This window comes from Mirounga leonina, unplaced genomic scaffold, assembly GCF_011800145.1.
Source record: "Mirounga leonina isolate KUSES-001 unplaced genomic scaffold, KU_Mleo_1.0 Mir_366, whole genome shotgun sequence".
Taxonomy (NCBI): domain Eukaryota; kingdom Metazoa; phylum Chordata; class Mammalia; order Carnivora; family Phocidae; genus Mirounga; species Mirounga leonina.
Genome location: NW_023270709.1, coordinates 4,501,177 through 4,526,655, shown reverse-complemented (window position 1 = coordinate 4,526,655; position 25,479 = coordinate 4,501,177). Strand labels below are relative to the sequence as shown.

The window sequence follows — 25,479 nt, the reverse complement described above, 5'->3', positions numbered from 1 at the left end:
CCCAATTATTCTAATGTTGTTTTGTCTTATGGTATCGCTTATCTCTCGAATTCTGCCCTCGTGATCCAGTAGTTGTTTATCTCTCTTTTTCTCAGTTTCTTTATTTTCCAGCATTTGGTCTTCTATATTACTGATTCTCTCTTCTGCCTCATTTATCCTAGCAGTTAGCGCCCCCATATTTGATTGCACCTCATTAATAGCCTTTTTGATTTCTACTTGGTTAGATTTTAGTGCTTTTACTTCTCCAGAAAGCGTTTCTCTAATAACTTCCATGCTTTTCTCAAGCCCAGCTAGTATCTTTAAAGTGATGATTCTGAACTCTAGGTCTGACATCGTACTAATGTCCGTATTGAGTAGGTCCCTGGCAGTCGGTACTACCTCTTGTTCTTTCTGTTGAGGTGATTTTTTCCGTCTTGTCATTTTGTGCAGAGGAGAATAGATTAATGAGAGAACAAAATGCTAGCATGGTGACAGTGTCCCCAGAAAATATACTCTAAACAAATCAGAAAAGACCTGAAGCAGTGGGAAAAGAAAGGGAAAGAGAGAAAAAGAAAAAGAAAAAAAAGAAAAAGATAAAGATAAAGATAAAAACAAACAAAAACAGAACAAAACAAAACAACAACAATAAAAAACCAGAATGTGATCAAATATGTTCAGGCTGGTATATAGATCAGTGCCACATACTAGATTTTGGGTGTATTTTGGTCTTTTAGAAGAAAGTGCCTCCCAAAATTTTAAAGAAAGAAAAACTTATATATGTACAAAAATAAGGGTTGATATGATGAAGGGATGGAATATGACTGTAAAGATGGAAATTATAAAAAATTTTATAAAAGCAATTGATAAGAAGTTGTTTGAAAAAAGAAAGAAGAGGATTTAAAAAAAGAAAAAAGAAAAAAAAAGGGAGAGAATATGATCAGGCAGGGGAGTAGAAAAAAAACATATACTAGAGATTTAGGGTATATTTTGATCTGTTAGAAGAAACTACCTCAACATTTTAAAGAGAGAACAACTTATATATATATGGCAAAAATACGGGTAACTACTATGAAGGGATAGAATATGAATCTAAAAATGAAAAATAAAAATGTTTTTTAAAAAAGGGATTGATAAGATGTTAGTTGTAAAGGGAAAAAGAAAAATTCAAAAAAAAAAATACAGTTAAAAAAAATTAACTTTGAAAGACTAAGGAATCATGGTAAAAAAGCCATGAATTCTATATGTAGTATTCCCCTAGCGCTGGAGTTCTGCTGTTCCCATTGATCGGTAAACTTGGTCTTGGCTGGCTGTTCTCGCTGATCTTCTGGGGAGTGGCCTGTTGCCGTGGTTTCCAAATGTCTTTGCCGGAGGCGGAATTGCCCCGCTGCCCTTGTCCGGTCCAGGCTAAGTAATCTGCTCAGGTTTGCTCTCCGGAGCTTTTGTTCCCTGGAGCTTTCCCTACGGCTTTGGAGGCGGAGAGTGAAAATGGTGGCCTCCCAATCTCCGCCCTGGATGATCCGAGAACTCGGGGCCCTGCTCCTCAGTGAGCCCCCAGAGAAAAGCATTCAGTCACTCCCGTCTCCCCGGTCTCCAGCCACACTCTGTGCTCACCTGGCCTGTGACCGCGCGTTTCTGTCTCTGGCACTCAACCCCGTGTGGAGTCTCCAAACCCAGCAGATCCCTGCGGTGCGCTCCCGCACTGCTCCTCCCGGGGGAGGAAGGTGAGTCTCCCCGATCTGCTGCTTGTTGGGTCCCTGCTGGAGGAGCAGTGGCCCGACTGTGCCACGGATCATGGTTTATGGCCACCCCGAGCTGAGAGTCCGCGCCTGGGCTCTGCCTCTGCAGCCGGCTTCCCTGCTCTGATACCTGGGAGCTCTGCTGCACTCAGGCACCCTGGTCTTTCTGTGACCCCGAGGGTCCTGAGACCACACTGTCCTGCGTGGGTTCCATCCCCAGCTTAGCCACCGGAGTGACGTCCCTCAGCGGAGCAGACTTTTAAAAGTTCCGATTTTGTGCTCTGCGGTTCTATCACTTGCCAGAAGCGGCCAACGGAGGCCCCTCTCCCGCCATGTATTCTCCTGAATATCGCCTCGGATTCACTTCTCCGCACATCCTACCTTCCAGAAAGTGGTCGCTTTTCTGTTCAGAGAGTTGTTGCTATTCTTTTCTTCGATCTCCTGTTGAGTTTGTAGGTGTTCAGAATGGTTTGATCCCTATCCAGCTGAATTCCTGAGAGGAGACGAAATCCAGGTCTCCTACTCCTCTGCCATCTTGCTCCCTAAGGAGAGATTTCTCAAGATTATATTTCTAAGGATATGTTTTGCCACAAACATCATTGTCTGTCGTCGGTGGGTGGCGGGGGGGGGGGTGTCAGGGCATATGGATGTTCAGACATTGGAAAGGGGAATTATAGGAAAATGCTATTAAATCTTGACTTATAAACCCAGCTGTGCTTTTGCCCCTATCATTGTCCAGAGTTATTCTTCATAGCCAGTATTCCAAACCCATTTCCTGATCTCTCCAGGTTTTACCACAGACCCATCCCTTGTAGCAAAGTACCTTTTTTCCTACTTTATTGAGATCAAGCCCATCCTTAGGCGAATCACACTTTATCCCTTTAAAATCTTATTGTAGTTTGATGGTCCTGCTCTTCTCTGGTCTCAGAAGAGGAAGACATTCCTCTTCTTTACCAAGGCTGGTCCTACTAGCTGTCTTATTTCTACCAAATACTGTTCTCTCTGAGTCTGGCTCCACTTATTTTGTACTCTTTCTTGTTGCTCTTTCCCCCCCACCTGTCTACAAGCTTTCTGAGATTGTCCATCTTCTAAAATAAAATCTCTTCTTATGTTGCTTTTCTGCTCTTCTGCTTACCTTGATGGCCATACCTTTTTAAGATATCCCCTCTGTGGTTGGCCTTTCTCCTGGCCATCCCTTACTCCTGAACACTGTATGTACTATAGCCTGTGCACAGAGCTCCATGAAGCCCTAGTGCTGGGTGGTACCAGTCCTGGGGAAGAGACTTTGGCAGTTGCTTCCAGGCCATCTCCCACTTTACTCCCTGGGTTGCAGGAGGTGGACTTCTGAGGAGGGAGGGTAAGAGAAGAAGGATTTCCTTAGGATAATTCTCTTCCATCTGTCTTGCCTCCATTGGCACTCTTAATGTTCCCTCTCCCCATCCTAAACCAGGCAGATCAGGGTTGTCTCTACACCTGGCCCTAAGGTAAGCCATTATATGGTTTCTGTGAATGTTCCCCTGTTTCCTCCCTGGTCTGTTCCCTACCACACCACACCCTTATTTCCTCTAAACTAAGTTGTTCTACCTGACACTCTTTAGGGAACTTCATGCTTTAATTTTGGCCCCACTTCATGAAGGCCTGTACCCATTTCACAGATGAAGTGTAGAAAAGTGAGATGACTTCGCTTAAGTCACACAGCTAGTAAGAGCCCAAACTTCTGGCTAAAGTGTGTGTTTTTAACCATTGTTGCATTACCTTATTGTAGCTTTCTAGTGTTTAAACTTCTTTTTTATTTTTTAATTTTTAAAATTTTAATACAGCTCAAATGAGTGTGCCAGATTCATTTCACCTCCTTTACTGCCAAACCTGGGGCAGGGACTGCTTTCAGTGTCTCTGCCTTTTCTTGGTCTGTGAAGCCCAGGGTATAAAGGTATCTGCTGCGTCGAACTTACTTCACATTATCCTTCTTTTTCTTGATCTTGATGGATTTGCATCCTTTCACCTGGCCGAGAGCAGGAAGTCCTTGATTTTGTCCATTTTGCAAGGCATGGCTACGGAGGGGCACTGGGGAGCATGTGGCCAGAAGAACGGAGGATGGAAAAGCTAAAATTCTAGCTAACAGCTAAAATTCTTTTGATGTGAGATAAAATTGTAATAAAAAATTTGGATAATATGCTTAGGAAAACTGTCAATATGTAATTTGTGAACAAATATAGTGAATCAGAATCTACACTGTTTTGATAATTTTATCCTGGGTGGCTGATGTGGGGAGGTAGTTGCTGGGGATGCCTGTGACACTGGACTCAAAAGTTGCTAATGTCACATTCTGCCTGGAGTCCTATCTGTTGCCTTCAGCTGCTTAAGGACAAATGGAAGCATCTTTGCTTGTAAAGGCACTTTTGTATGATCGTTGTGTAATCGTTATGTACACAGGCAGCTTGGTGGAAACATGGCTGTTGCCTCTGTTTCCTCATCTGTAAAATGGGGCAAAGACGGGACTACCCTGTTAGATGAAGACAATGGTACTACAAACCTTGCAGGGTTGTTCATATGGACTTGTGAGCTAGTAAGTATAAAGTGCTTAGAACACATTTTAAGGACTCTGTAAGTTTTAGATAAAATGTGATCATTACTATTATTGTTAATAGAGACTGTTACTGGATATTTTGTTTATGGCCTTTTGAGGGCAGGGTGCCTGACTGTGTGTGTTAAAACAAAAGTAGGTTCAATTCTCAGGAGCATCTGTTTCATTGCTTAGGAGCTCTATTCTCCAGGGTTGGGTAATTACTGTGTGAGTGTGATAGGGAGGTTGCTTTGAGTGGGCAGTTCATTGAGGGAAATGATGCAGCCGCTGTCTTCAGTTTTTCACGGAGCTGTTATATGGTAATGCTTCCCTCTTTTTTTTTCTATCCTTGCTGATTCCTTCAGGAATATTTGCAGAAGAGTGGATCTTATGTCTCTTGACTAACATTCTTTACATGGAAACCAATCTTCTTCCTCAAGGCCAAGGTGGCATGTCTCTATGGCAAAGAATTTTCTCTTTGTGTTCAACAGTGCTTTGATTTAGTTCTCCCAAGCTCAGAAACCATGTTTTTGTTATTCTTAAACTGCTTAAATTTGCTGAGCCTTTCTAAAGGTTAATAATATTTTAGTCACCCTAAACGTGCTATGCTAATACTACTTAAGATGTGATGTTCTCTTTTTGAGTTCACGCTTTTTAAATTAACTTATGTTAATAAGTAATACATCTTTTTTAAGAAGCAAAAATGCAGTTATTTTTCAGGTTCCTAAATCTGGCCCACCATGGGAATGCTGGGGGAGGTCTTTGAAATGATTGTATTGTGTTGTTTTTCACATTACTAGCCCCCAGGTGGCTGTGATAATGAATCAGATGCTTGGGTGTGGTATAGTTGAATGGAGAGAAACTTCTCTATTTACAAAAAAGGACTTTTATGAGGTGGATAGTATATTTGTTCACAGTTTTTGAGATTTGAGAACTTTGAGCCTTCATATCTAAACACAGAAACTTGTACACAGAAGATGCCCAGTAAATATTTATTGAATAAGTGTGTCCAAGGTCACATGACTAATTAGTGTTAGCTGGGAACCTATAATTTGTCTATAACCTGATACTAAGCCGCATAGTTCTATTTAATAATTATAATGTATTGAGCTCCGGGGTTGGATTCCCGACTTGCACCTTTGCTAGTTATATGGTCTTTGGCCCTTATGGAACTCGGTTGGCTCCGAGGTAAATTGGTGATGCCAACCTGTCCCTTTTGGTGTTTAGGTTGACAGGAAGTGTTACACAGTTCCTCACACACTCAGGTGCTTGAGGAATGTAGCTATTCCTAAAAGTAATCTAATGAAATGTTAGCCTAATACTCAGCAGATGTGGAAACTGTCTATTTTATAATCGGAATACAGGGTTTATTTCCCTAATGAAAACTGTTACTTCAGTAGTTCACAAACCTAGATATTTTCCTTTATTCTTGATTATTGGAACTATTTGCAACCGCAACCTTTATAGGCAATCATGTCAATTCATTTTCCCAACATAACTGATGTAAAATAGAACTTCCTGCTTGCACTACTTGTCTGTGTAGATTCAATTTATGTTAGAATTAAAGCACTTACATTAAGAAAAATGGATACATATTAAACTCTTTTCTGTGTCCTCAGCGTCTACTTTTTGAACCCTTCTAAACTTGTGACTCTCTCTGCCTTCCAGCTCTCTTTACCTCTATGCCCTATAAAAACATGGAAGCATCTGGTATTAGTTATATTTTATCAACCCATCAGCTGGGTGCAGGTGGCCTAAAACTGGTTCATTTTGAAGTGTGTTATCTTAAACTATGGACTTTAATTTCTTACTGTAAATGAAAAATTTCCATTCCTTCCCCCCCCCCCAACTTTTTTGGGAAGAAACTGTAGGTATCAGTAAGTGAACAGGAAGATTTTTGTTTGTTTGTCTAATATTGAAAGGCTTTAAGGCTATACATGTTCTTTGGAGTATACCTGATTTTATTTCCTAAGTATTTATAAGTGGTAGTCCTGTTATTTTTAAACTTAACCTGTAATGGCAGATTTTTTTTTTTTTTTGTCCTATGCATTACTTAGTATAGTATTTTAAAATTTCTAGTATTTTTTATTGTTTAAAATTTTATTGCTTTGGAAACCGAGACTATGGCTTTGTGTCATTTATACTTAAGAACTTTCTGAGGTTTTCTTTGTGCCCTAATGCATTATCATTTTTATTTTTATTATTTTTTTATTTTTTTGTTTCTTTTTTAAATTGTATTATGTTAGTCACCATACAGTACATCATTAGTTGCATTATCATTTTTTTTAAGATTTTATTTATTTATTTGACAGAGAGAGACACAGCGAAAGAGGGAACACAAGCAGGGGGAGCGGGAGAGGGAGAAGCAGGCTCCCCGCTGAGCAGGGAGCCTGATGCGGGGCTCAATCCCAGGACCCTGGGATCATGACCTGAGCCGAAGGCAGACGCTTAATGACTGAGTCACCCAGGCGCCCCTGCATTATCATTTTTAATAAAAGTTCCATTGATGCTTAAAAGGAAGATATATTTTTTATAGGTGAGTTACAAAGTCTGATACAAACCCATTAACTTTATCAATTATGTTATTCCAGTCCTCTGTGCTTTATAACTTTTTTCTACAGAATACATCAGATTGAGAGGTGTGTGCTCTTTTAATGGTGTTAGATTTTTAGGCTCAACTTCCCTTGCACTTGTAATAACTTTTGCTTCTTATTCTTTTCATTCTTTCTGTTTTTTTCAATGCAGTGATATTTTACACATAGAAATTCATGACTGTTGGATCTTAATCACTGTTCTGCTTAGTGCTGTTGCCTTGAAATCTACTTTGTCTTATGTTAATATTGCCATTTCCTTTTTCTTCTATTTATTTTTATTTATTAAATTTTTTTTCTTATGTAATCTCTGCACCCAATGTGGAGCCGGAACTTATGACCCTGAGATCAAGAGTCACATGCTCTGCTGACTGAGCCAGCCAGCTGCCCTCTTTCTTTTATTTTTATCTGCTTGATATATACCTGATCTGGTTATTTTGACAGGTAGTATCCAATTTTTTCTCTTAATCTGAGAGACTTTATCTTTAATAGAGGGGAGTTAAATTCATTTATAATGATCATCATAACATAAGTTTGGACATACTTCTGCCTTCTTGTTTTTTATTTTTAATGTATTCTTGCCTTGCATGGAGTTGGAAGACTTGTTTTTGTTATATATACCGTCTTTTCTTTGGTGTCTTCTACAGTTTAGAATCTATTTTTACTTCACTTTTGCTCTTCACTGCTTTTAGTGGGGATTTAAATTCTCTTTTTGCAATTTTAGTTTCCCTCCTTATTTCGTTCACCTTCCTTTTTATTTTATCCCATTTTTCACTCAGCTGCTTCTTTCATTATGGCCTTTTGTACCTTTTTCATGAAAGTCTTGTTGCATTCTAATGAGAATATTAAAGAGTTTTTCAGTACTTTCTGCTGACTCCTCTGATAGGTTGTTTTAGATGCTATATTTCTAAGTCTTTAGGATGATGATCATATTTTCCTTTCCTGTGCTAGTCATATCCCTCCCCCCACCCATTGTGGGAGCACTGTTTCATTAGTTTTATTAATTTTTTTTCATTAACCCAATGCATTTATCGAGTGCCTGCTGGAGATGCAGAGATAAATTAGACTCTTCTCTGAGTTAAAGCCTGGATTTTGGTTTTTCTCAATCCAGCTACTTCCATCTGTTTTCTTACATGTCTGCCATTTTCTGGCATTTGCTTGTCTGTCTGAGTAGTTGTAAGTTTTTGTCATTTTCTGTTATCTTCAGAGATCATGGAAAGCTGGGGGACTGTGTCTCTGGGATCACATTTTGTCCTTGAAGGGATGAGACACCCCTGAAAAGACAGTAGACATGTGTGGTGTGTTGTGAAAGAAAACTGGATTAATCCTTTCAGGCTAATTTCAGTGGGTTGTTGGTCAATCCAACCCTTGGTCCTTTTCCTGGAGAGGACAAAATGGATCAGTGTTGGCTGTTGTAGACTATCCTCATTGCTGTTGGGGGGCCAAGGAGCCTGTGTGTGCTTTTGGTGTAAGCATTTCCTAGTACCTAGAGCCTTCTTGCTCTCAAGTGTGTAAACCTCTAGGCTGGTGTTTCTTCCACACCTGTGTTAAAATGACTAGATAAGATGGTTATCATCCACATAACTAGGCCTAAACCCACAATAAGAATCTTGGGAAGTGGGGGGGCCTATACTATGTATTCTTAACAAACACCCCAGATCTTTTTATCTTTTCATAATGGAAGTTATGGATATATAAAAGTAGAGAGAACAGCATTATGAACTCCTCATATCCATTATCTATGTAGCTTCATTAATTATCAGTATATGGCTAATCTTATTTCATCTCTATGTACTCCTGTTTCTTTATCCTGATAATTTTGAAAATAATCTCAGGCATCATGTCATTTTTTTCATTTGTAAATACTACAATATATATCTCTAAAAGATAATGGCTCTAAAAAAAATATCATTTGTCATGCCTAAAAAATTAAAAGCTAAAAATTAAAAAATTAAAAAGAATAAAAATTCCTTAATATTATCAAATATCCAGTCAGTGTTTGCATTTTTCCAATTATCTCTGTCTCTGCGACAGCTTGTTTGAATTTTGTGTCTAAATAAGATCTGTACACTGAGATTGGTTTCCCCTCCATTTCTTTTTGTTTGTTGTTTCGTTTCTTGGGGATTTTTTTGTTGTTGCAGAAATCAAATCTATTAGAGGGTTTTCTACATCTGGATTTCACTGATTGTGGACCTACAGTGTCATCTAACATGTTCCTGTATTTCCTATACATTGGTAGTTAAATCTAGAGGCTTGATCAGATTTGGGTTCTTCCTCCCCACCCAAGAAACTTCAAAGGTAGTGTTTTATACTTCTGTCAGAAAGGTACGTAATGTTTAGTCTTTTCTCTTTGTGTCATTTTTTCAGCCATTGATGTTCATTGTCTAAATCTATTCATTAAGTGTTAGAAATGGTGATATTTTAGTTCTGTTATTCCATCTTGCTTGATTAGCTATAATTCTTTTATAAAAACAAAAAGGAACTTACCCTTATCAACTGTTTGGTTACTCTAAATCACAGATCATATAGGAAGGATAGAATAATGGCTTGATTCTTTACTTACCAGCTTTCAAATTAAGGAGGTGGTTTCCTAGTGCATTAGTTTGCTAGAGCTGTCATAACAAATAACAGATTAAGATTTATTGTCTCACAGTTCTGGTGACTAGAAGTCTGAGATCAAGGTGTTGGCAGGGTTAATTTCATTCTGAGGATTCTCTCCTTGGCTTTTAGATGGCTGTCTTTACATAGTTGTCCTTTGGTCTGTGTTTATTCCCTAATGCCTTCTTATAAGGACACAAGTCATATTGGGTTAAGACTCACCCATATGACCCCATTTAACCTTAATTACCTTTCTAAAGACGCTGTCTTCAAATACAGACACAATCCTGGGATACTGGGCTTCAACGTATGAATGCTGAGGTCTGATAAGTTTATCAGGTCTGATAAACTATAATGCAGTTCATCCCTTTAAACCTAGCATCCTGAAAATGTGGAATTTTTTTTAAAGTATCATAATGAATATATTTTTAAAGTATTATAATGAACACATTTCATATGTTTCAATCCATTGCAGTTACCTTCAGTAATGCTCAAAATAGGCCTCTTGGAAGCCTGAGCAAGACACAGGTTGCTCCTTAGATATAATCCCAGTATTCTTGGTTAGCTTTCTGGCTTTTTTGCATTCTTCTAGAACAAAATGTGCTAGGCCTTTTTTACTGCTCCAGACTTGCAAAGATATTTCTTCTGGGAGTCCTGGTTTCTTTTAGTGGGATATAGTGCCAGATAATTCTAAGTACAGTAATCTTTGGAATCTCATGACTAAGCCTTTTTATCACCACAGTGTGGGAGGCATTATGGTATAGTGGTTAAGAGTTCAGGCTCAGAGAGTCCTATTGCTCAGATGCAACCTGGCTCCATTACTTACAAGTATTACTTACTTGACCCTAGGCAAGGTACATACTTCTCTGGGTCTTAATTTCATCGTCATACTCATATCATCATCTGTAAAGCTCCACAAAGACAATGATACTCTCTGTTTTTCACAGCTCTATCTTTAGTACCCGAAATAGTACCTGGCACATAATTGGCACTTGATCAACATTTGTTCAATGAATATATCTATGAAATGAAAATGGTAGGAATACTCTCCTTATAGGATAATGGGATACTTAGGGGATAATATTTATAAAATGCTTATGGTTGTCAAGAACTGTGAAAGGTCCTATTTGCCAGCCAACAAGTTACCCTGCCAGTTTCATGGGTACTGACAGAAGATATAAGACTCTTGGGTTGGAGACAGAGGGCTTTATTACTCATGGCAATAGCGGTAACCAAAGTGTCACATTTTCTTGCTCTCATTTACTGGGCCCTAGTTTTTATGGGATGATATGAAGATGGCAAGGTGAGATCTGTATATGCAATGGGCTATGTTATAGGAGAGAAACCCTGATTTTAGGGAACCCAAATCTTTTATGATGGACAGTAAGCAAACATGTTCTGGAAGAAGACACTTTATCTTTTTAAGCTGTTCACTATACAGACATCCTTGAATTTTGTCCCCAAATTTCAGTTTGGGACAAGAGGAGTTTCAAATACCTCTGCTTATAAGATGTGCAGAAACATGAGAGACCCATGGACAGTTGTTTTTCAACAAATAGCATTGATAGATGTAGTCAGTATAATTGATCATGATAATATTGGTGATGATTACCTTCTCTCATTTCCCAACCTGAAGATAAGGTTTTTTTCTTGCCTCCTTAACCTGATCCTTATTTAATCTTTGTTTCCCAACAAATAGCATTGCTATATGTAGTCAGTAAATACCGGTCATGATGATATTGTTGATGATTTCCTTATGTTCATTTCCCAACTTGAACATACGGTTTCTTCTTGCTGCCTTAATCTAATCCTTACTTAATCCTTGTCTTTCATCTTTCATTGCAAGACTCCGGGAAGGGTATTGTGTGATTTCTGATACATTCACCATAATTTTATTTGTTAATTTTGATTGCTTATTTTAAGCTGTTTTTGTTTTGTTTCTGTTTTGTTGTTGTGTTTTTAAAAATCATGGCCCTTTATAGTAATCCTCTATTATATTTTTGGTCTTGTTTGGGTATGGCTGAGCATGTCATCTTCTTTCTACATACCTACCTTTCTTTCTTACAAGGTTGTAGTGGAATTTATCTGATTGGTAGATTGTGTTAGAAATGTAATTTTATCTTGCCAGAGGGGCTCCATATCGAACAAATTACTTAAATTCTTTCTCCATCCCCTCTTTCCCTTTTGTTGTTATTATCTTTTGAATATGTATAAGAGCTCATCAGTCTTTTATTTTTTATTTAATTTAATTTTTATTGCAGTATGGTTGATACACATTGTTACATTAGTTTCAGGTATACAACATAGTGATTTTGATAAGGAAAATCTGTATCCTAAGGTGGCTGAACGAGCCAGCGAGAGAGTCCCAGTCTTTGCCCCGGGGCTCATCTGGGTTCTTCTCCCTGCCCTGCTTCATGCCAAAAGTGCCAAGTATGCAGAAGTAGAAGTGTATAAATTGCCCCCTTTGTTTGTGCTCAGGGCTCAGGCCTTTGGAGACCACTCTCCTCTGAGCCCACCGGTGTTAAATAAACCTCCTATCCTCCAAAATCTCTGAGTGCCACTTGGTTCTTCAGGTGATCCAGTCCAGGTTCTGTAACATTTGGTTCCCTGACCGGGAAACCCAACCGCGCTGGCCCCATTGTTGCCACTGGTTTGGGGGCAATGGTGGGGCAGTGATGGAATGAGGGATCGTAAGGGAGAAGGTGCGCCCTGCCTAATTTTTGGCAGTCTCCTGTCCCGGTCGCCTCAGGCTGGGCCCCTCTCTGCTGTTCCCTCCATACTCAAGGAGACTTGGCAGGTGAAGACCTGGTCCCGATGTCGGATTCCGGTAAGGCCTCGGGCCCCAGGACCCAGACAGGCCCACCCCCAGTGGGGTGGAAGGGGAGCCTGATCACCTTCCAGAGATCTCTTAGAGGTCTCACAGGCAGGGATTCCCAGGAAGGGAATGTAATAACTTCTGGAGTGTGAATGTGTAAGTGAATGTGCAGTCTGACTTGGCTTGCTCAAGTGGACTGATTCTGTGACTCCACGGGCAGATACCCTTAAGGTCCCCAGAAGCCTACGGAGTCTAACTGGGCCCATCTCTGATTCCATGGTGAGCGGGCATACAGTCTATGGCCACATCGGGATAGTTTCCAATTGTAAGTCACAACGCTGAGACAGCTATGGCTAAGCCTTACCTAAGCTCCTTTGGGACACGGCCAGATGGGCATCTGATTGGTCTCCTCACCTCAGGAGGCATCCCCCCCTTTGTCTCTCTCTGCGCCACCACACACGGGGACATCACGACAGGGTCAGGGCAGAGTAAACCTATGGTTCTAGAGACCATGATCAAAAATTTCAGGAAGGGGTTTTCGGGAGACTATGGAGTCAGGATGAACCCTGGCAAGTTGAGAACCCTTCGTGAATTGGAATGGCCCACCTTTGATGTCGGGTGGCCTTTGAGCCCAGTGGGCACACTAGCCTCTGATTGAACCCAAAGCAAGAGGAGTCGGGGTCTCTAATACTAGCAATTACCATGCCAAGGGAAGAAGAATCGAGGCTATCCTGTGCCCAGGCCTAACCGAGCAGGCTGCCAGAGTTCAGACTCACCTTCCCTTCAGTATGGGCTGAAAACAACCCACCTGGACTAGCCCGGAATTAGACCCCTATCATTGTTGAACTGATCCCAGGAGCCCAACCTCAGAGGCAAAGGCAATACCCCCTTCCACAAGAAGCTAAGATCGGCATCCGAGAACATCTGACCAAACTGAAAGAAGCAGGTATGCTAGTTGAGTGCCAGTCGGCCTGAAATACCTGACTCCTGCCAGTCAAGAAGCCAGGAGGGGGATACCGACCAGTTCAAGACCTGTGGGCCGTCAACAAGGTGACCATCTCTCTGCACCCAGTGGTCCTGAATCCATACACCCTCCTTGGCCAAATCCCAGGGTCAGCCAGGTGGTTCATTTGCCTAGATTTGAAAGATGCCTTCTTCTGCCTCCACTTAGCTCCCCAGAGCCCGCCACTGTTTGCCTTTGAATGGACTGAACCTGATATAGGGCGCCAGATGCAACTGACTTGGACGTGCCTCCTGCAGGGGTTTAAAAACTAACCGACCTTCTTTGGGGAAGCGCTGGCCGCGGACCTCACCAGCTTCCCAAGAGAGGCCACACGATGTACCCTCCTCCAGTATGTGGATGACCTCCTCGCCAGTGACACACAAGAAGACTGCACAAAAGGCACAAAGGCCCTCCTACAGCTCCTGTCAGACTCGGGATACCGAGCCTTATGGAAAAAGGCACAGATCTGCCAACAACAGGTCCGATACCTTGGTTTCCTCCTCACCCAAGGGAAAAGAGAACTAGGGTGGGAGAGGAATAAAGAATCCAGAGCTCACGCTGTTCAGCGATGGCAGCGGTTACCTACAGGAAGATGCCCGGAAAGTGGGTTATGCAGTAACCACAACCACTGAAGTCCTAGAAGCTAAGACATTACCAGCTGGATGGTCAGCTCAATGGGCTGAATTATATGCCTTCGTCCGAGCCTTCACCCTCAGTGAAGGCAAGCGAGTCAACATCTATACTGACTCTCCGTATGCCTTTGCTACTGTATATATACATGGAGCCATCTACAAGGAAAGGGGCCTCCTAACCTCCGCAGGAAAAGCTATCAAGAACAAAGAGGAGATGCTGAGAACAAAGAGGAGATGCAAAGGAAGTAGCAATCCTGCACTGTAAGGGACATCAGAAAGGAGACTACCCCATAGCGCAGGGAAATCATCTGGCAGATGAGGCCCAGTGAGGACATAGACAGAGCCTCTTCCCTCACCATGGCCCTAACACCCCAGGAAGAAATCCCTCTGCACAGTTACACTAAAAAGGAAAAGGAATGGGCCATGGCTGAGGGGGCCACCCTGACTGAAAAGGGATGGTGGATGATGCCAGATGGGTGCATCTTTGTTCCAGCAGCAACTGGAGGGCATCTAGTCAAGGAATACCACCAACTCACTCATCTGGGAAAACATCAGTCAGCTGCCAGCACTATGCCGAGCAAAAAATAATGCTCGGACAGCACTGCAGCCCCCACCAGGTGTCCAGAAAGTGGGAGCAACCCCTTTCCAGGATCTAGAGGTAGACTTCACAGATGTGCAGCCGAGCAGGGGGTTCAGATATCTCCTAGTAATAGTATGCACATACTCTGGGTGGGTCGAAGCCTTCCTGACCAGGATGGAGCAAAGCTCGGAAGTAGCTAAAGTCTTGCGGGAGATCGTGCCCAGGTTTGGCCTGCCATTAACAATCCACAGTGACAATGGACCCGCATTTGCGGCAGACATTGTACAGGTCTTGACTAAATCTCTCAACATCACTGGAAGACTCCACACCGCTTACCCGCCCCAAAGTTCAGGGAAAGTAGAGCGAATGAATCCCACCCTCAAAGGAACCTTAGCAAAGTTTTATCAGGAGACTAACCTCCCATGGCTGGATCTGCTACCCCTAGCTCTCCTGCGTGCTCGCTGTATGCCCGGGACATCAGGTTTCTCCCCATTTGAATTAATATATGGACGGCCACCCCCGTGTTTGGGAAGGACACTTGCATCAGGTTGGAGATAAATGGATAAAGGAACAGCTTCAGGCTGCTGGGGGCCACCCTAAATAAATTACAAAAGTACACCACTGAGAGGGCCCCACTCTCCTTAGGGTCTCAGGTACACTCCTTACAGACAGGGGACTCAGTTTGGGTGAAAGATTGGAAGAAAGACCCCCTCAAACCACAATGGACAGGGTCCCACACTGTTCTAACTGCACCTACTGCCCTCAAGGTCTCAGGTGTCACCCCGTGGGTCCACCACTCCAGAGTGAAGAAAACTCATCATTCGGATGAGGAGCCGCGCCAGGTGAGAGTCCAGCCATACTTCATGAACCCACTCTGGCTTCACCTTCGACGAGACCCCACCAACTGATAGACACCTGCTCACCATGGTCCCTGGCTCTCATCGGTGTGATTTCCATCTTGGGAGTCAGACTGTACACTGTTGCCCCTCCTGACTGGACTTTCCCCCAGAGGCTTACTATTGTCATTGCTTATTGGTGTCCCTAGGGTGTCTTACTGCACTTACTTGTCCACGGGTTTCATCTGCTGGCGGGTTAGCCATGATGGCTCCCTCTACCTAAGATCATAGATCCCACTTTTACTGGCCCTCTGCTGTCTACTCCTGAGCGCATTTTACCACGGTTTTCCTGGCCCCAGTCAGTCCCAGTTTTCTGCTACCTGGTGTGCTGTTCCTCCGCATTGCCTCTAGCTGCCTGGCCAGGCAAGGGGGGCAAACTCTCGTATCACCGTTACTGACAATGGACTTTCCAGCTTATCACCCTCAATCCTGCACCGGCACCCCCACTGACTTCTTCCACCTGGGATGGACACAAACCAAAGGTTGACCTCTGTTTTGATGGATGCCATCTTCTTGATACCTCCTGGGAACCTCATAGATGGTGTTCCTACCATGGCCCTCACTCAAGTGACCGGCTGGTAGATATCTACATCTGTGGGGGCCCTACGCCTCAACAGCCAAACACCTGCCCCTAGTTCTGCTCACAAGCCTGGGGATGCGAGTCCTGGGTGGCAGCTTGGCTGGGAATGAAACAATGGTCTAATTGGTGGTGGAGCCTCAGACAGTGCAGTGGCATCTGGATTTCCTTGTCACGCAGCACCACCCCATCCTCTTGCCCTAACAATCACTGTATACATTGCCAGTGGGAATCACTCCAGCAGACAACTTGGTAGGATACCCTTTCACAGTGGTTCCCTTGGTTCGTCCCCCTCATCAGCCCCCTCCTATTGCTTAGAGGATGAAAATGATGCCCTCTATACTAGGTGTTTAAAGGAACATCAAAGGGGGGGAATGATAAGGAAAATCTGTATCCTAAGATGGCTAACCAAGCCAGCGAGAGAGTCCCAGTCCTTGCCCCAGGGCTCATCCGGGTTCTTCTCCCGGCCCCGCTTCGCTCACACGCCTAAAGTGCCAAGTATGCAGAAGTAGAAGTGTATAAATTGCCCTCTTTGTTTGTGCTTGGGGCTCAGACCTTTGGAGATCACTCTCCTCTGAGCCCGCTGGCGTTAAATAAACCTCATATCCTCCAAGATCTCCGAGTGCCGCTTGGTTCTTCCGTCAGGCGATCTAGTCCAGGTTCTGTAACAATTTGACAAGATTATACTGTCCTTTCCACAAATGTGGCTACCATCTGTTACCATATAATGCTATTATAATACCACTGACTGTATTACCTATGCTGTCTGTACCTTTAAAAAAAAAAAAAAAAAGATTTTATTTATTTATTTGACAGAGAGAGAGACAGCGAGAGAGGGAACACAAGCAGGGGGAGTGGGAGAAGGAGAAGCAGGCTCCCCGAGGAGCAGGGAGCCCCATGCGGGGCTTGATCCCAGGACCCTGGGCCATGACTTGAGCCGAAGGCAGACGCTTAACGACTGAGCCACCCAGGCGCCCCCTGTCTGAACCTTTTATTCCTATGATTTATTTATTCCATAACTGGAAGCCTATATTTTCCACTCCCCTTCACCTATTTTGCCCAGCCCCCACTCCTGTATCTCCGCCCCCCCCAGCAATCATCAATTTATTCTCTGTATTTATGGGTCTTTTTCTGTTCTTTGTTTTGTTTTTTAGATTACACATATAAGTGAAATCACATGGTATTTGTCTTTCTCTGATCTATTTCATTTAGCATTATACCCTCTAGGTCCATTCATGTTATTGCAAATGGCAAGAGCTCATTCTTTTTTTATGGCTGAGTAATATTCCATTGTACATATGTACCACATCTTTTTTATCCATTCATCTATCCATGAACACTTGTTTTGCTTCCATATCTTGGCTATTGTAATACTGCAGTAAACATAGGGGTGCATATACATATATCTTTTTGAATTAGTGTTTTTTTTTTCCCCCTTTGGGTAAATACCCAGTAGTGGAATTACTGGATCCTATGGTATTTCTATTTTTAACTTTTTGAGGAACCTCCATACTGTTTTCCACAGTGGCTATACCAATTTACATTCCCATCAACAGTGCACAAGGGCCCCTTTTTCGTTATATCCTTGCCAATACTTGTTATTTCTTTTTTTAAAAAAAGATGTTATTTATTTGAGAGAGAGAGAGCAGAGTGAGAGAGCCTGAGTGGTGGGGGGAGGGGCAGAGGGAGAGGGAGAAGCAGACTCCCCTCTGAGCAGTGAGCCATATGCTGGGCTCGATCCCAGGACCCTGGGATCATGACCTGAGCTGAAGGCAGACGCTTAACCCACTGAGCCACCCAGGTGTCCCAATATTCGTTATTTCTTGTTTTTTTTTTTTTTTAAACTCTAGCCATTCTGTAAGTGTAAGGTGATACCTCATTGTGATTTTGATTTGCATTTCCTTGATGATTAGTGATATTGAGCATTTTTTCATGTGTCTGCCATCCGTATGTCTTCTTTAAAAATGGCAATTCAGGTAACTCTGCCCATGCTTTTTAAAAAAAGATTGATTGCAAGAGTGTGAGTAGGAGGAGGGGCAGAGGGAGCAGGAGACAGAAAATCCCCAGCCAACTCCACGCTGAGCACAGGGTCTGATGTGGGGCTTGATCTCACTACCGTGAGATCATGACTTGAGCCAAAATCAAGAGTGAGGTACTTAATTGACTGAGCCAACCAGGTGCCCCTACTCTGACCATTTTTTAATGATTGTTTTTTTGGTGTTGTATAAGTTTTTTTTTTAAAATATATTTTTGATATTAACTCATTGGGTATGTCATTTGCAAATATCTTCTCCCATTCAGTAGGTCGCCTGTGCAAAAGCTTTTTGTTTTTGTTTTGGTGAAGTCCCAATAGTTAATGTTTGCTTTCCTTGCCTTAGTAGATATATAACATTAGAAAAATATTGCTATGACTTTTGTTCAAATAAATTTCTGGCTGTATTATCTTCTATGAATTTTATGGATTCAGGTCTCACATTTAGGTCTTTAATTTATTTTGAGTTCATTTTTGTACAGGGTGTAACAAAGTGGTTCAGCATGTGGCTGTCCAATTTCCCCAGAACCATTTATTTAAGAGACTGTCCTTTCCCTATTGTATATTGTATATTGGCTCCTTTGTTATAGATTAATTGACCATATATTTATGGGTTTATTTCTGGGTTCTCTCTTCTGTTGTATTGATCTATGTGTCTGTTTTTGTGCCCAAACCATACTGTTTTGATTACTACAGCTTTGTAGTACATCTTGAAATTCGGAGTTGTGATACCTCCAGCTTTATTCTTCTTAGATTGCTTTGGCCATTTTGGGGTCTTTTGTGGTTCCATACAAATTTTAGTATTATTCTAGTTCTGTGAAAAATGCTGTTGGTATTTTGATAGGGATCGCATTGAATCTGTACATTGCTTTGGGTAACATGGACATTCTAATAATACTTGTTCCCCAATCCATGAGCATGGAATATTTTTCTCCTTCTTTGTGTCATGTTCAATTTCTTTCATCAGTGTTTTATAGTTTCCAGAGTACAGGTCTTTCACCTCCTTTGTTAAGTTTATTCCTAGGTATTTTATTCTTTTTGGTGCAATTGTAAATGGAATTGATTTCTTTCTTTTTATTTAGTTTGTTGTGTTTTTTTTTGTTTGTTTGTTTTAGAGTGAGTGTGGGGTGAGGGGGAGGAGGGACTGAGGGAGAGGGAGAGAGAATGTTAAGCAGGCTCCATACCCAGCTCAGAGCCCGACACAGGGCTCTATTTCACCACCCTGAGATCATGACCTGAGCTGAAATCAAGAGTTGGATGCATAAGGACTGAGCCAGCCAGGTGCCCCTAAATGAAATTGTGTTCTTAATTTTTCTTTCTGCTACTTTGTTATTAGTATATGGAAAAGCAAGCAGTTTCTGCAATTAATCTTGTATCCTGCAACTTCATCGCATTCATTTATTACTTCTAATAGTTTTTTGGTAGAGTCCTTAGGGTTTTCTTTTTCTTTTCTTTTCTTTTATTGTTACATTAATCACCATACATTACATCATTAATTTTGGATGTAGTGTTCCATGATTCATTGTTTGCATATAACACCCAGTGCTCCGTTCAATATGTGCCCTCTTTAATACCCATCACCAGGCTAACCCATCCTCCCAACCCCCTCCCCTCTAGAACCCTCAGTTTGTTTCTCAGAGTCCATACTCTCCCATGGTTTGTCTTGCCCCTCTGATTCCCGCCCCCCCTTCATTTTTACCTTGCTGCTCTCTTCTTCTTTTTTTTTTTTAACATATAATGTATTATTTGCTTCAGAGGTACAGTTCTGTGATTCATCAGTCTTACACAATTCACAGCGCTCACCATAGCACATACCCTCCCCAATGTCTATCACCCAACCACCCCATCCCTCCCACCCCCCACCACTCCAGCAACCCTCAGTTTGTTTCCTGAGATTAAGAATTCCTCATATCAGTGAGATCATATGATACATGTCTTTCTCTGATTGACTTATTTCGCTCAGCATAATACCCTCCAGTTCTATCCACATCGTTGCAAATGGCAAGATTTCATTGCTTTTGATTGCTGCATAATACTCCATTGTATATATATACCAAATCTTCTTTATCCATTTATCTGTTGATGGACATCTTGGCTCTTTCCATAGTTTGGCTCTCGTGGACATTGCTGCTATAAACATCAGGGTGGACGTACCCCTTCTGATCACTGCATTTTAGTTTTGATTTGGATTTCCCTGATGCTGAGTGATGTTGAGCACTTTTTCATGTGTCTGTTGGCCATTTGGATGTCTTCTTTGGAAAAATGTCTGTTCATGTCTTCTGCCCATTTCTTGATTGGATCATTTGTTCTCTGGGTGTTGAGTTTGAGAAGTTCTTTATAGATTTTGGATACTAGCCCTTTATCTGATATGTCATTTGCAAATATCTTCTCCCATTCTGTCGGTTGTCTTTTGGTTTTGTTGACTATTTCTTTTGCTGTGCAAAAGCTTTTTATCTTCATGCAGTCCCAATAGTTCATTTTTGCCCTTGCTTCCCTTGCCTTTGGCGATGTTTTTAGGAAGAAGTTGCTTCGGCTGAGGTTGAAGAGGTTGCTGCCTGTGTTTTCCTCAAGGATTTTGAAGGATTCCTGTCTCACATTTAGGTCTTTCATCAATTTTGAGTCTATTTTTGTGTGTGGTGTAAGGAAATGGTCCAGCTTCATTCTTCTGCATGTGGCTGTCCAGTTTTCCCAACACCATTTGTTGAAGAGACTGTCTTTTTTCCATTGGACATTCCTGCTTTGTCGAAGATTAGTTGACCATAGAGTTGAGGGTCCATTTCTGGGCTCTCTATTCTGTTCCATTGATCTGTGTGCCTGTTTTTGTGCCAGTACCAGACTGTCTTAATGATGACAGCTTTGTAATAGAGCTGGAAGTCTGGAATTGTGATGCCACCAGCTTTGCTTTTCTTTTTCAACAATCCTCTGGCTATTTGGGGTCTTTTCTGGTTCCATACAAATTTTAGGATTATTTGTTCCATTTCTTTGAAAAAAGTGGATGGTACTTTGATGGGGATTGCTTTGAATGTGTAGATTGCTCTAGGTAGCATTGACATCTTCACAATATTTGTTTTTCCAATCCATGAGTATGGAACGTTTTTCCATCTCTTTGTGTCTTCCTCAATTTCTTTCATGAGTATTTTATAGTTTTCTGAGTACAGATTCTTTGCCTCTTTGGTTAGATATATTCCTAGGTATCTTTTGGTTTTGGGTGCAATTGTAAATGGGATCGACTCCTTAATTTCTCTTTCTTCTGTCTTATTGTTTGTGTTTAGGAATGCCACTGATTTCTGTGCATGGATTTTATATCCTGCCACTTTACTGAATTCCTGTATGAGTTCTAGCAGTTTTGGGGTGGAGTCTTTTGGGTTTTCCTCATAAAGTATCATATCATCTGCAGAATGAGAGTTTGACGTCTTCTTTGCCGATTTGGATGCATTTCATTCTTTTTGTTGTCTGACTGCTGTGGCTAGGACTTCTAATACTATGTTAAATAGCAGTGGTGATAGTGGACACCCTGCCATGTTCCTGACCTTAGGGGGAAAGCTCCCAGTTTTTCCCCATTGAGAATGATAATTTGCTGTGAGTTTTTCATAGATGGCTTTTATGATATTGAGGTATGTACCATCTATCCCTATACTCTGAAGAGTTTTGATCAAGAAAGGATGCTGTACTTTGACAGAGCTTTTTCTGCATCTTTTGAGAGGATCATATGGTTCTTGTTCTTTCTTTTATTAATGTATTGTATCACTTTGATTGATTTGCGGATTATGAACCAACCTTGCAGCCCAGGGATAAATCCCACTTTTTTGTGGTGAATAATCCTTTTAATGTACTGTTGGATCCTATAGGCTAGTATTTTGGTGAGAGTATTTGCATCCATGTTCATCAAGGATATTGGTCTGTAATTCTCCTTTTTGATGGGGTCTTTGTCTGGTTTGGGGATCAAAGTAATGGTGGCCTCATAAAACGAGTTTGGAAGTTTTCCTTCCATTTCGATTTTTTGGAACAGTTTCAGAAGAATAGGTATTAAGTATTTAAACGTTTGATAGAATTCCCCTGGGAAGAAATGTGGCCCTGGGCTCTTGTTTGTTGGGAGATTTTTGATGACTGCTTCAATTTCCTTAGTGGTTATAGGTCTGTTCAGGTTTTCTATTTCTTCCTGGTTCAGTTTTGGTAGTTGATACATCTCTAGGAATGCATCCTTTTCTTCCAGATTATCGAATTTGCTGGCATATAGTTGCTCATAATATGTTCTTATAATTGTTTGTATTTCCTTGGTGTTGGTTGTGATCTCTCCTCTTTCATTCATGCTTTTATTTATTTGGGTCTTCTCTTTTCTTTTTGATAAATCTGGCCAGGGGTTTATCAATCTAGTTAATTCTTTCCAAGAACCAGCTGTTGATCTGTTCTGCTGTTCTTTTGGTTTCTGTTTCATTGATTTCTGCTCTGATCTTTATGATTTCTCTTCTCCTGCTGGGTTTAGGCTTTATTTGCTGTTCTTTCTCCAGCTCCTTTACGTGTAGGGTTAGGTTGTGTATTTGAGACCTTTCTTGTTTCCTGAAAAAGGCTTGTATTGCTCTATACTTTCCTCTTAGGACTGCCTTTGCTGCATCCCAAAGATTTTGAACAGTTGTGTTTTCATTTTCATTGGTTTCCATGAATTTTTAAAATTCTTCTTTAATTTCCTGGTTGACCCATTCATTCTTCAGTAGGATGCTCTTTAGCCTCCATGTATTTGAGTTCTTTCCGACTTTCCTCTTGTGATTGAGTTCTAGTTTCAGAGCATTGTGGTCCAAAAATATGCAGGGAATGATCCCAATCTTTTGGTACTGGTTGAGACCTGATTTGTGACCTAGGATGTGATCTATTCTGGAGAGTGTTCCATGGGCACTAGAGAAGAGTGTGTATTCTGTTGCTTTGGGATGAAATGTTCTGACTATATCTGTGAAGTCCATTTGGTCCAGTGTGTCATTTAAAGTCTTTATTTCCTTGTTGATCTTTTGCTTAGATGGTCTGTCCGTTTCAGTGAGGGGGGTTTTAAAGTCCCCCTCTATTATTGTATTTTTGTCAGTGTTTTTCTTTACTTTTGTTATTAATTGGCTTTTATAATTGGCTGCCCCCATGTTAGGGACATAGATATTTCCAATATTAGATCGTCTTGTTGGATAGAACCTTTAATATATATAGTGTCCTTCCTCATCTCTTATTATAGTCTTTGTTTTAAAATCTAATTTGTCTGATATAAGGATTGCTCCCCCCCCAGCTTTCTTTTGTTGTCCATTAGCATGGTAAATGGTTTTCCTCCCCCTCACTTTCAATCTGGAGGTGTCTTTGGGTCTAAAATGAGTCTCTTGCAGACAGCATATCGATGGGTCTTGTTTTTTTTATTTAGTCTGATACCCTGTGTCTTTTGATTGGGGCATTTAGCCCATTTACTTTCAGGGTAACTATTGAAAGATATGAATTTAGTGCCACTTTATTGCCCGTAAGGTGACTGTTACTGTATCTTGTCTGTGTTCCTTTCTGGTCTCTGTTACTTTTAGGCTCTCTCTTTGCTTAGAGGACCCCTTTCAATATTTCTTGTAGGGCTGGTTTCATGTTTGTACATTCCTTTAGTTTTTGTTTGTTCTGGAAGCGACAATTCTATTTTCAGTGAAAGCCTAGTTGGATATAGTATTCTTGGCTGCATATTTTTCTCATTTAGTGCTCTGAATATATCCTGCCAGTCCTTTCTGGCCTGCCAGGTCTCTGTGGATAGGTCTGTTACTAATCTAATGTTTCTACCATTGTAGGTTACAGATCTCTTGTCCTGAGGTGCTTTCAGGACTTTCTCTTTGTCTCTGGGACTCGTAAGTTTTACTATTAGATGTCGGGGTGTTGATCTATTTGTATTGATTTTGAGGGGGGTTCTCTGTGCCTCCTGGATTTTGATGCCTGTTTTCTTCCCCAAATTAGGGACGTTGTATGCTATAATTTGCTCCAATATACCTTCTGCCCCTCTCTCTCTTTCTTCTTCTGCGATCCCAATTTTTCTAATATTGTTTCATCTCATGGTATCCCTTATGTCATGAATTCTGCCCTCGTGATCCAGTAATTGTTTATCTCTCTTTTTCTCAGCTTCTTCATTTTCCATTATTTGGTCTTCTATATCACTAATTCTCTCTTCTGCCTCATTTATCCTAGCAGTTAGAGCCTCCATTTTTGATTGCACCTCATTAATAGCCTTTTTGATTTCTACTTGGTTAGATTTTAGTTCTTTTATTTCTCCAGAAAGGGTTTCTCTAGTATCTTCCATGTTTTTTTCAAGCCCAGTTAGTATCTTTTTAATCATCATTCTGAACTCCAGTTCCGACATCTTACTAATGTCAGTATTGATTAGGTCCCTGGCAGTCGGTATTGCCTCTCGTTCTTTTTTTAGACGTGATTTTTTCCATCTTGTCTTTAGGTCCAGACGAGAATAGATGAATGAGGGAACAAAATGCTAATAGGGTAACAACAACCCCAGAAAAATATGCACTAAACAAATAAGAACAGACCTGAAACCGGCGGGAAAGAATGGGAAAGAAAGAAAAAAGAAAAAGATTAAAAAAAATATGATTAAATATGATCACATTGGTGAATAGATCAGTGCTACACACTAGATTTTGTGTGTATTATGGTCTGTTAGAAGAAACTGCCTTCCAAAGTTTTAATGAAAGAAAAGCTTATATATGTACAAAAATAAGGGTAAATACAATGAAGGGATGGAATATGAGTATAAAGATGAAAATTATAAAAGATTTTATAAAAGGAATTGATAAGAAGTTGGTTGAAGAAAGAAAAAGAAATTAATAAAAAAAAAAAGGGAGAGAATGTGATCAGGCAGGAGACTAGAACAAAGCCATACACTAGAGATTTAGGGTATATTTTGGTCTGTTTGAAGAAACTGTATCCGAAAATTTTAAAGAGAGAACAACTTTTTTTTTTTTTTTAATATTTTATTTATTTGACAGAGAGACACAGCGAGAGAGGGAATACAAGCAGGGGGAGTGGGAGAGGGAGAAGCAGACTCCCCGCGGAGCAGGGGGTCCAATGTGGGGCTCGATCCCAGGACTCCAGGATAATGACCTGAGCCAAAGGCAGACGCTTAACGACTGAGCCACTCAGGTGCCCCCAGAGAACAACTTTTATATATACCAAAAATAATGTTAACTACCATGAAAGGAGAGACTATGACTCTAAAAATGAAAACTAAGAAAGATTTTTAAAAAAGGGCTTGATAAGATGGTGTTTGCAAAAGGGAAAAAGAAAAATTTATTTAAAAAAAAGAAAATTAAAAAATTAACTTTGAAAGACTAAAGAATCAGGGGGAAAAAAGCCATGAATTCTATGTGCTGTATTCCCCTTGTGCTGGCATTCTGCCGTTCTCATTGATCAGTAAACTTGGCCTTGGCTGGCTGTTCTTGCTGATCTTCTGGGGGTGGGGCCTGTTGCCATG

General features: G+C 41.1%; 1 protein-coding gene and 1 pseudogene across 2 annotated transcripts in view; one reads left to right on the top strand and one right to left on the bottom strand.

The window, feature by feature from the left end:
• Positions 1 to 25,479, top strand: part of GMDS (GDP-mannose 4,6-dehydratase) — a 656,830-nt gene that overhangs the window by 98,533 nt on the left and 532,818 nt on the right. The window lies entirely within an intron of this gene.
• Positions 3,556 to 3,764, bottom strand: LOC118027387 (annotated as a pseudogene).